The 12290-nt window shown below is 37.9% G+C and overlaps 1 protein-coding gene across 2 annotated transcripts in view; it reads right to left on the bottom strand.

Annotated features, from left to right (window-relative positions):
- CDH6 (cadherin 6) overlaps positions 1-11841 on the bottom strand; it is a 136002-nt gene extending 124161 nt beyond the window's left edge. The window contains exon 1 of one of the 2 annotated variants that reach the window (XM_003274942.3): positions 11616-11841. The gene's annotated coding sequence lies outside the window, so the exon portion shown is untranslated. Of the gene's footprint in view, positions 1-11346; positions 11418-11615 lie in introns of those variants that run through there. The other variant, XM_012501600.2, reaches the window with a different exon arrangement.
- Between the last annotated feature and the right edge of the window lie 449 nt (positions 11842-12290).

The following is a 12290-nucleotide window of genomic DNA, read 5'->3' as shown; positions in this document are numbered from 1 at the left end:
GGCTATAATTAATTGATCTCACTTGTTATAGAATATACTGATACACTCACTGAAGGATGAAAAAGAAAATGAATTTTCTTTCTAACTGTATTTTTAAGCCTTGAGAAATGTGTACATGTTACATATAAGATATATGTATATATAAAATCCCTATACCTTTGACTTTTTTTGTATTTGAGATTCATACATTTGAATCTATCTATCCTGTCTATTATCTATGTATCTATCTATCTACCTATTTTCCATCTATTCTATCATCTATCTATTCTATCTATGATCTCAGTACATGTATATAGAGCACAAAAGGCACAAGAATGCAATAGTTAAAACAATGTGGGTTCTCAAGGGTGCCACGATTTAATTTTAGCTCCAAAAAGAACCAACTGTGTGACCTTGGGCAAGTTGCTTAACTGTTCTGTTCCCTAGTTTTATCTTTAAAAGTGAGATTGACAGTATTTACTTGAAAGTCTTGTTGTGAACATTAAATTCATGTGAGATATTTAGAATGATGCCTGAAATATTGTAAGTGCTAAGTGTTAGGTTTTATTATTCTACTCCATTTTCCCAGTCATCTTTCTTATTTTTAATCCTTAAGTAACAAAATTCAAAATACTTTAAAAATAACATATAGGATTATTTGGATGAGAGGCAAAAAAAAAGTCATTCACTTAGCAAATAAGGGATTGTTTTATTTATGATAGAAGATACATGGTCACACACGTGGATACTAAAAGTGTAAGAGAAAAAAAATCTTGGCAAGGACATTGTTTAGTTTAGGTATGAATTCTAAAAAATAAAATACGTTGAAAGTGTAAACTCAGGGGTACATTCTGTTTCCAAACACAAACTAAGAATTAAAAAATCAAAATGACAGACTTTTGCTAATCTGCTTAGGAAGGCATAAATTATTAATCAGACTCCAGGCAACAATGTTGAATACCAACTTTAATAAAACGCCTGCCTGGAGGAAGGTGAGGGCTGGCAGCCCCGTTATTGAAAGGTGGGCTGCCCTATCAACTTGCTTAGTCTTCCTGGCTCTCAGGACACCACTGATAGGGCTTCCTTCAAAATAGGCTCATTTGAAAGTGGTCAGAATTATAAAAAATTAAGTTGTTAGCATGAGATAGAAAAGTGTATTTTCACTGGCGTGCATGAGCTTGAAGAGGAAATCAGTTGTAAAAATATTTAAGAGATGCTTTTGTAGCTTACATGAGAAGAATTTCACCTAGTAAGCATTTATTGAGCCTTCCCTATGTGCTTACAGTTACAAGGGATGCCCTCATCTTAAAACTCTCATCTTGAGATGGAAAAATATTTTAAAGCCATTTTCTCCTTTCTCCCCCAACTTGGATTTATCTATTCCATAAAGCATCTTATGTTTGTATCAGGTGGGCTTTTGCTGTGCAGGGAATCAAATAATGGATTTTCCCAAAAGTCTTGGCTGAATATCATTCTTAAGAATACTTGTCAATCAGGTAAAACCTAAATTGGAAAGTACTTGACAAACTCAGCATCTCCTTAGCAGTCAGAGTCTTGTAGCTGCCTTTTTGGATTGTGGAGTTTAACATGCAGTCCAAATGTCACTTCTCGCTTTAAAGTCTTTTATAAGATTATAGACATTAGTGCATATTTTAAAATCCAAAATGGGACAGGTTTGGCTCTCATCTTCTGTGATTGGTTTCTCTAACCAGCCGTGATAAAAAGATTATCATACAAAGAAAAAAGAGAAAAAAGCCATTTAAAAATCCATTTTGGTTTAGTGAGAAATTGGGAAGCAAACATATGCTCAATTAATGTTCAGAACCTGCAAGTTGCAAAGCAAACTTTTTATTCTATAGTGCCCAATTAATCCAGCCTAGGGTTTTCAATAATTTCTCCTTTCTCTGCCCACCACATAAAAATCTTTTATCACATCAAATTAAACTCAGTTGCTTGAGAGCACTTTACTCTTATGTTGCTTCCAACTTCATATTTTAAATAAAGTACCCGTCCTCCCTAGCGTTACATTTGGGGAGAAAGTGGTTTTTCAGATAATCACTAAGCACCTTGCTCTGTCCACTCATGTACTGAGGTCATCTCTTCAATTTAATTTCATTGCTTTTTGGAACACAAAGTAGATGCCCATTTAAACTCAAGAAGAAAAAGTTTTCTAAGAAAAACAAACCACAGTGCTCTTTGGAAAGATATTCTGGAGTGTGGTAACGGAATCAAAAGTGAACTTGAGGAAGAAAAAAAAGTATAAGACAAAAAATCTAAATATAGCGCTTGCATTTGACACTCCTGCATTCTTATCTTAAATGCAATTTTCTTCCAGGTAATCGCATTTGCTATGAATGCAAAAGTTATTGCTGAGCAGGCACTTTTTGTATCTGGAGGTTTGGGACCACCTCCTCTTGGGTACATTAATTTGTAAGTGACTCCACTTCATTCTGTTGTCTTAATTAGGACCTGCCTGAAACATCTCTCTCTCTCTCTCACTCGCTTTATAAAAAAGCAGGTAAATCAGAGAGTGAAAATGTGGAACTGATATTTATCACAAGGCCATACTAATAGAATTAAACCTTTATGAAACACTGACAATATCTCTACTAGATACTTTTAAACAAGTAGCTTAATATGAGAATAATTGTTGGGAGAAAAGTCGCTGAACTTGGTTCAAATGAGGAGTCAGCAGTTAATATAACAGTCATGGTAGATTTTATCATTTTGCATTGGTAATTAGACTGACCACACGCCATTTTGATTGGTGTTAAATCAGAAACTGTTGCTAAGGGGAGCTTAGAATATTTTGTTGAGTACGAAACTGAGCAGTTGCAAATATATATATATTTTGCATATATATATGTGTGCGTGTAACATATAGTTACATATGTTATATATACATATATATGTTATATATACATATAGTTATATATGTTACATATACACACATACATATGTGTATATATACATACAGTTGCATATATATGTGTGTGTGTGTGTGTATATATATATTGTTTTGAGGTGAAGTTTTGCTCTTATCGCCCAGGCTGGAGTACAATGGCGTGATCTGGGCTCACTGCAACCTCCGCCTCCTGGGTTCAGGTGATTTCCTGTCTCAGCCTCCTGAGTAGGTGGGATTATAGGTGCCTGCCACCACATCTGGCTAAGTTTTTTGTATTTTTAGTAGAGACGGGGTTTCACTATGTTGGTCAGGCTGGTCTCAAACTCCTAACCTCAGTTGATCTGCCCGCCTTGGCCTCCCAAAGTTCTGGGATTAGAGGCATGACCTACCATGCCTGGCCTGCAAATATTTTAAAATGGTTGCTAGTAGATTAATGAGACTCTCTTTCTTTTTTAATTCTGCAAAAGGAGATTTAAGCTTTGCAGTTAAAAATATGATAAGCTCATTTTAATGACTGAAACCTATACTATACACTAGAAGACAATTGCTTTTTGAAGTAAAAATGCATATCTCAAAATACAGACCAACATGTTAGTAAATTTTTGTCTACAATTATACAAAGTTCACTTTTAGAAAAAAAAGACACTCATTTTATAATTTATATGGTTAAGGTGGGCTGTGTTTGTTCCATCTTATAGAGTTAGATATAAATTTACAACTTTTCGTTTCCCACTGAATTATCCACTATGTAATCAAGTGGGCAAATTCATTATTAATGACACATTCTGGCCATAAGCTTGGCAAAGCATATTTTTTTTGAGGATCTGTTAATATGGTCAAAGATCATATTAGTATTCCAAACGTTAGTATTAATCTCTGTAAGTTTTAATTAAGAGACCCAAGGATACCTTTTGATTAAATGGTTTTTGTTTAGTTTGTCTTTTTGGTGTTTTAAATATAATTATAATTCCCCTTTCCATTTTGTTCATGCAGATAAGAAGGAAGAGAACCAGGTCAATCATTTTTCAACATGATGTCAGTCATTGTATAAACCAGTGGTCCCCAGACTTTTGGATTTCATGGAACATTAACAGTTTTATTTTTTAAAAAGGAGAGGATTGACATTGAGTTACTTGCCAAATTTAAATTTTGCCAAGGAAAAAGCCATCATAATTTTTCCCCATATTTCCATGAAAGAATTGACATTTTAACTTCAAAGCAGTGGGAAGGTCACTGTCTGAGTTCTTTAAATCAAATAAATTGAGATTTATGAGAAACACAATAGGTTGTATCATTTCTCATATCTAACCACTGACCAATAATTTTTTTGTTTCAAAGATGGATACAACTTACTCAAAACTGCCGTCAACCCATTACAAATAAAACAAAACCCCAAACCTTATCATATGTCTCCCTAGCAATGGTCAATATTTTGAGGGAAAATGTTAATTCTCCTTTGCAATAGGAAATTTACAAAATGTAGGAACACATGAAATTCCTAAAGAAGCCTACATCCTTATCTTCACTGCAAGTATCCACATTTGTCCCTTCGCAGAATAATTATAAATAATAATATTCGGAATTTAAATTTACTCTTTAATTTTTAATGCCAGAATTAAATGGTGATGATAAAAAGCAATAACATTCAACAACTAGAAATCAAGCCACAGCAGAGAAAGATAGAGACAAGAGAACAAAATAAATCAAATATATCCATGGATAAGTCATTCATCTCTGTAGTCATCAGTTATCTCACAGTTAAATGAAGAGTATTAGATAAAGTCATCTTTAAGCTCCTTCCTGTGTCTCACATTGTCTGATTATATTTCTAATGATCAAACTTTCCTTGAAGGCTAGATTAACTACATGGCTTTTTGAATGGTGGCAATAGAAAGAATAGAATATAATGAAAATGGCTCATCAATGTCAATCATATAAGACGTGACTGTATTAAGAGGGTTTCTTCCTCCCTCCCTTCCTCCGTCTTTCCCTCCCTCCCTCTCTCTCCCTCCTTCCTTCTCCCATCTTCCTTCCCTTTCTCCTTTCCTCCCTCCCTCTTTCTTTCCTTGTCTTTGTGGGGATTGTTTTTTGGTGGCATGGTAGTGGTGTGTATATGTGTATGTGTTTGTGTGTGTGTGTGTGTGAAATTTTACTTGGTAAATCATTCAGAACAAATACCAAATTGTGATAGTAATGGAGTAACAAAATAATTGTGGTCATAAAAAAATTATTTTTACTTACCAGATAAAGAAGCACACAAACACTATCTTACTTAGCTCTACCCAGAGCCCCAAATGCTACATCCATGGTAATGTCAACGAGCTGAGAATGGACTGATGCCCTTAGTGGGTGCTGTGAGGTTGAGGTGTCCCTCCCCTCTCAATGCAATGAACAGGTGTCATTTTAGCTACCTTCCTGAAACACCCCCTCCCTCATAAAGATCCGTCTGAAGGCAGAAGAAGATAATTTATTCTCTTATAAAAAGTACCATCATTATGTTCAGAAAAATGGCCCACACAATGCTTTCTACTATAATTATAAATTCTGACACACGCTTGTAGATGATTTTCCAAAAATGAATAATTTAAGAACATCTTCCTCAGCCTTCACATCTGCCAAGCTCTGGTCAAAATAATCAAATCATTCCCATGCCCTCTGCTGCTCTGTAGTTCTGAGGGAGTCACACTTTTACTTCTAAGACATCACAACTGTTTGTTAACAGCACATTCATTAAGTGCTTGGCTCAGACGGAGATTCCCTGGAAATTCAAACCAAAAAAGGGCTAAGTAAAGAGGATACAAGTATAGCAGGGTCATTTTGATTTACTGTGTAATTATCGCTATGTGAAATGCATGTAAAATACTTACAAGAGGGTGTGACATAGAAAAGCTCAGTAAAGGTTAGTTTATTATTTATTATCATTATTATTTGGATGTGTAAAAATTCTGAGCCAAGATACTGGTGAGTACTTTATATACACACACACACACACACATATGTATACACACACACACAAACATATATATTATCAACTCTTTTCCTTCTATCCACTATATATATATGTGTGTGTACAGATACATATGTTCTGAGTATATATATACACACACACGTGTGTACATATATATACACACGTGTGTGTACATATATACACACGTGTGTGTGTATATATACACCATGTAAAGTACATATATACATATATACACACCATATATATACCATATATACATCATATATATACCATATGTATATACACACACATATATTATCAACTCTTTTCCTTCTGTCCACTATATATATGTGTGTAGATATATACGCTCTGAGCATATATATACACACATATGTGTGTGTGTGTATATGTGTGTGTATATATATATATATATATATATATATTTACCATGTAAAGAGGTGGGGGCTTGCTGTCTTGTAGCTCTGCCTTTCATCATGCTATATCATACACAGGATCCAAATGGGTGACAAGTAGAATACTTGGTCTATATTATTACTGTATACTTTGGATTGCAGGCATCAGAAGAATACATGGTTTTTCTATTTAGCATGCAGGACAATAAAGATAACAGAAGGAAAAGAGTTGATATTCTTCAATGCACTAAGGAAATCTTTTCCTTGATTCTGATGCGATTTCAGACCACTTTAAAAAAGATATTCCTCTGGTTAATTTACGATCCACCCAGAGTTATCTCCCTTAGATGGTGATTTTTTAAAGGTAATATTCAAGTTTGCATTTTATGGTAGAGAAGAGTAGTGTGTATAAATATGTTAATGATGTAATTATGTTTATAAAGTGGCATTTAACAGTAGCACTATTTATAAAGAGGAAAATGCACTCTATGTAAAAATGGCAATTTTGATTCTATTTCTGTTCTTATGTTTCCCTCTGCTGTAAGAATTTACGTCCTCATCTCTTTCCATTTTACTCACTTGGACACTTCCCCAAGTTAATTTTTTCTTGCTGTTTTCTCTTCCTATAACTTATGAGATCTCTTGGATATCTTTTGGCCAGACCTACCAATTTAGGAAATTAGAGAAAAAGAAAAACACAGTGTTCTTTCAAGTGCTGAAATATGAAGATAAATCATACCCTGTGGTATGCTAGCTTTATGTGCCTCATCTTCTTCATAAGTCGTTTCTCTCACAAGATAGTACCACATATACTAAGAAAAGCTTGCAACCCATGCTGCCCATTTACATGACAAATCAAATTTAATATTAACACTCTGGCATTAATGAAAGTCTACCTCTTATAAATCACAGCAAGGTGATCTGATTGCTGGAAGAAACCAGCACCCAATGGTGTTAGTGTAAAGATATTGAACAGATGAAATAATCTCTAATAGTCTCTGCATACGAGTCTACTCCACATTTACAAATGTGTGCTCAGAGCATTCAGCCTTCAATAAGTTTTCTTTGTTGGAAGAGTTGAAAATTTCTTGGATAGTTCAATTTTGAACAACTAGACTGTTGGCTGTAGATGGCTCCCTCTGACCCAACTATTTTGTAGTAATTTTGAATGCACCACTTTTTTGAAGGGTTATTTATACTCTCCTCTCTTCCCTTACCTTCCTACTTTGTGGGTGATAGCATCACAAACACTATATACATTTGGTTCAATAGTTAATTAGAGAGAACCTGAAGTTCCTCATGAGATTGTTTTGAAAAAGAGAGGCTTCTGTACGAATAGAAACTTAACAAAGTAGACCAGTTAATCTTTGGAAAAGGCAAGCTGGAACAAAAATATTACTATTTAGTTTCAGTAAAGTGCTTCAAGCACTCATCTGTCTTCAAAATAAAATAAAAATCCCAAGGGAGAAAACAACATGAAAAAAAGAGAAGAAAAGAAAATCAGCCCATATGCTGCATTTCTGTATTTCTTCTCTAATATTCTTGGAACACTGTCACAACTGGGTGCTGTGTTTGCGTGTGTGTATGCCTTCTTCTTCCTGCAATTCTCCTATTACCATAATGTTCTTGAATCTTTGAATTTAGAATCATTATTCAGAAAAATATTTAAACCAGAGAAGGTTTGATTATCTACATTTTCACTTTTTTTGTGAAGTAAATAAAATGTGTTCAGTAGAAACTGACTAGGTTGAAACTCTGTTAAGAATGCAATTCAGACTGAGTCACTGCTTGTTATTTTTGTAAGTGAGACCCTAATTCTGATGGACACCAAAGAATAAGCAGCCGTGACTAAGCAAGAAGCACAAGGCAACTGGATTCTGCTGGATGTTATCTCTTTTGGAACACATTTCAAACTTTAGAACAGATTTTTAAATTGGAAGTTGAAACCTGCAGGCTGTCAGCAGAAGAGGCTGATTCACCCTACAGAAGTTATCTTACTCCAAGTTCCAGGCAGAGTATTTTAAGGAGTAGGTTACCTAAAATGTGTTGTGGTACATCAAGGAAAGAAATGAAACAGAAAAAACTTGGAGTAAGGATGACACAGGTATCTAAACAGCTTTTGGATGTTCAACATATATTTATTTGAATGGGGAATTCTTTGAATTAAATGGCCTTAGTTCAGCATAACTTGTGAATGTTCACGGATTTCTGAAACAGTCATTACACATTTTTTTCCAGCAAATATTTCTTTTGTTCTTGGCGGGTGGGGGGGGCACTCTTCATGTAGAACTTTTGGAGTTCTAAATATAATGCTATTATTGTTATTGAGTAAATTAGAAGTAAGGAAGTAGAGTCTTGGAAAGGTCGGAAATAAGAAAATCTTATACTGATGATGGTAAATTCTTTATTAATTGGCCATTGCTTTCATTTGGAATCATCCAGCAGTTACCAAAAGTCTAGATATTCAGAAAACCATAAAAATATTTGTAAGTCCCCTAAATTAGAGGAAGTACAGAAATAATAGCAATAATGATTTGACCTGTCACAAATATTAAGATAGTGCTTAGAGAATACTAACTTGTCTACAGAGAAAAAGTTGTTATACTCTTATCTTAGATAACAAAATCCATTCTGCAGCTGAACTCCAGGGAGAAATGCATGGAGTGACCCACTAGAGGTCCCTTCCAACTAAAAAAAGTTTGAATAGTTCAAAGGATTCAGCCTTAGTGTGTTGGCATTCATGACTGCAAAGCAACTACCGGGCCAGAAGGGGGGACCACACATTTCAATTCCTTAGGAAGATTGTAGTTTCACTCAGAATATTGGTCACATTTCGTTCCTTTTAAAGAAATCTCTATGTGGGACATTCCCTCAATTAGTCCTAATTTTCAGAACTTGTTGCAATGTGTTGCTATAATAATACAGTATCATATAATATCCTGTTGACTGTAGCTGTGCTTTCTAGAAAATTTTTAGCTGTTTTCAAGTGTCTCAAGCAGTATTTTGCAAGGTACTTTTTTTTCTTAAAAAGGAAGAGTACCTCACTAAGTTTTTCCTTGCAAAGCTGATGGAAGTGGTGGGTGGAAGAGGTAGGGTACACGTTTTTCGATACTAGGCAACTTGGTAGAAAATGATTATGTTTCCATATATTATCTTTGCAGAGTTAGCAGTACAAAATGTAAGTGCAATAAATTGGTGTAAAAGCCAGATAGTAAAGGGACTAAAAGTCCCTGTGGAGATACCAAACTGTCACTTTCTTGTAATGGTAGCAAAAGATAATCGTAGACACAAATACAGTAGAACTGAATTGGTGCCATTTTCCTTCAAAAATGGGCTGCTGCCTCTTAGTTCTTCTGAAGAAATTGGTTGCTTCCTCTGTTTCAAAAGTATGGCATGAACCATTACATTAGGTGGGAAAAGATCTGTCTTTTATTTTCCTTCAGTACCTTTTTAATTAGAACACGCCAAAGAGCAAAAGGGGATGAGATACAATCCTATGTGATTGCATTTCCCAGTCAGTTGCTGGATTTCTTTTAAGTTTCTGAGCTCTGCATTGACAATCTGGCCTCTGGCATAAACTTTACCCTCCTGGTTATGACATAATGAAGACATCCGCTCAAGCATACCCCTTTCTTCACACAACTGGTTTTATGGTTCTCTCGAATAGCAAGCATAGAGCCATGCAAGTACTATTACACACGGGATGATGCTCAAGTCTCAAGTGAAACTGGAGGAGATTTTTTTTTCTCTCTCTCTCAAAGTAAAATCGTAACGGTTTTCCTTTTCAGGTAAAGCTTTCAGCAAGAAAAGAAAGAAAATAAGCAACCCTTGGCACTATTCATATAAGCATATTTGTTAGTCCTTCTTGGAAGAGTTGTACATTAACTAGGCATATCCCCGCGTTCCTTTTCCAACACAGGGAGGAGTTTGCAACCCCCTGGATAATTAACCACTCAGAAAGCCCATATTTTGGTCTGCACCCCTCCAGAGCAGCCATATATGTACACAACAGCCACTCCTGCAACATTCTTGCAGGGAAAACCTCTTCCTTCTTTCCCACTGTGTGCTTTACAAAGTGAAAGTGAAGATTCGCAGAAACACGGTCTGATACACCTCTATAGTGTGACTATCATCATTTAAATATATATATATTTTTTAATGGGAGTGGGAGAGAGAAACGTGTGGCTATTCCAGATGATTAAACTTCTTGGTTCTTGAATGTTCTGATTCATAGTTAACTCAGGTGGCCAGCCCCTTGCACTAACAGAGACCTGCATTTAACTCCCCATAAAATATGGATTTTATTGCAGCAGTGACACTTCTTAGCACCACGCTGACCTCTCCAGCATCTCCCATCTCGAGATCTACGGTAACTCATGGCAGAATATCTAACTACGGAAGAAGTAATCTCAGCTCTGCAACTGCTGCAGTCCACAACATTGCAGCGTCCCTTTTTATTAAATTCTGGGATTAACGCATTGGGGGCTCCAATTTTCCTGCATCTGGCACCTAAAACCAAGCGCACTCCAACCACTCTCCAATCAGTCCGGGGAAGGGTTTATCCCCCCCAGATCTGAGCCTGGCTAGCCGTGGAGGAGCACGAGCAAGCTGCGCCTGCCACATGACTTTTCCCTGGACAGTGTGCTCCATTTTCGGAGTCCAATGTTGGACTTTCCTTGCAACCTAAGCATTTCTGTCCTAGATGAGCCGGCAGGCGTTGCCCGGAACGTGCAAGCTAGCAGTTTTCTTTAGCTCCTTCTCCCAGCCAAATCGTCTCTTTAGTTTAAGTTTTCCTTACTGGGAGCATTCCAGAGTTTTCAGACTACCTGATTTTCTGCTTTACCCCCAAAGCTAAGAAATGTAACTCAGCCCAAGCAGTCATCACACAGACCCTTATGATGCGGGCAGGTGGAGATAAATCAAGCCCCAAACGGTTCGCCGGGTCCTGCACGCACCAGCGCCCTTTGGTAATTGACCAGCCAACTTTGCAAATGCCGGAGCTCCCCTGGCAGCCTCTGCCGGCGTAGAGAAAGGCAGCGGGTTCTTCTCCGGCGGCCCGCTTCCTGGTGCCCCCACCCAGCTCCACGGCGGATCGGTCTTACCAGGAGGCGGAGGAGCGGCGCCCAGGCTCCCCGGGAAGCGGCGTCGGTCCTGAGCAGCGGCAGCAGCGCCGACCGCGCAGCCGGACCCGCGCGCCCGCCCCGACCAGGGCTCGCAGGCTGAGAGCATCCCTCCCAACTCCGCGCGCAGCACCCACCAGGCGGAGAGGGCTCTCTCTCTGATTGGCTTCCATCACCGCTACAGAATTAAAAAAAAAAAAAAAAAAAAAAAAAAGGGAGATGTATGCATGGCCAACGGAGCCCGAACCCACCTCTGCTCGCCTTCCTGCTCCCGCGGAGACCCTGCGACCCGCCCAGGCTGCTCCTGCCTCCGCCGCCGCCGCGGTCGCCGGCTCTGCCTTTCTTGCTGTCGCGGCTGAAACTGCAGCTCTCGGGATGCGAAGGTTACGGGCTCGGGAGAGCTGGCTCTTGTGGGCACACACTGATTTGCAAGTGAATGAAGTGGGAGGGAGCAAAGAGAGGAGGACTTTGTTAAAGAGGCCCAGTGCCTGCCCCCGCCCGCCCCTTCCCCTTGACAGAATGACTCCCAGTGTTTGAAGTCCTGAGCAATTCGCTCCCTGGAACACTCCTTCAGCCCCAGGCTTTCCCTTCCTTTTTCTTTCTTTCTTTCTTTCTTTTTTTTCTTGGAGGGGGTTTAAGATATACTCAGAACTTGTATGACTCCGTCTGTTGCCTCTTTTATACTATCAAAATGCACCTTGTGCTATTATCAGCAACGGTCTGTTCTTTTTTTTCACCGACCGAACAATTACAATTCCCAGGGACACAGTACCTCGTCACGCTATCAGTTGGCCAGCTTCGTGTGATAGCACGTATAACATGCACACACATCAAACAAGCTGGTCTCCTGAGATGACAATACCGATGGCTTTTCTTTACAACATAAACAGGGGTTCTCCAGATGCAAGCAGACATGGATAGATTCA

The sequence above is a fragment of the Nomascus leucogenys genome, chromosome 6 (assembly GCF_006542625.1).
Source record: "Nomascus leucogenys isolate Asia chromosome 6, Asia_NLE_v1, whole genome shotgun sequence".
In the NCBI taxonomy this organism is placed as follows: Eukaryota; Metazoa; Chordata; class Mammalia; order Primates; family Hylobatidae; genus Nomascus; species Nomascus leucogenys.
This window is presented reverse-complemented; position numbering and strand designations above follow the sequence as displayed.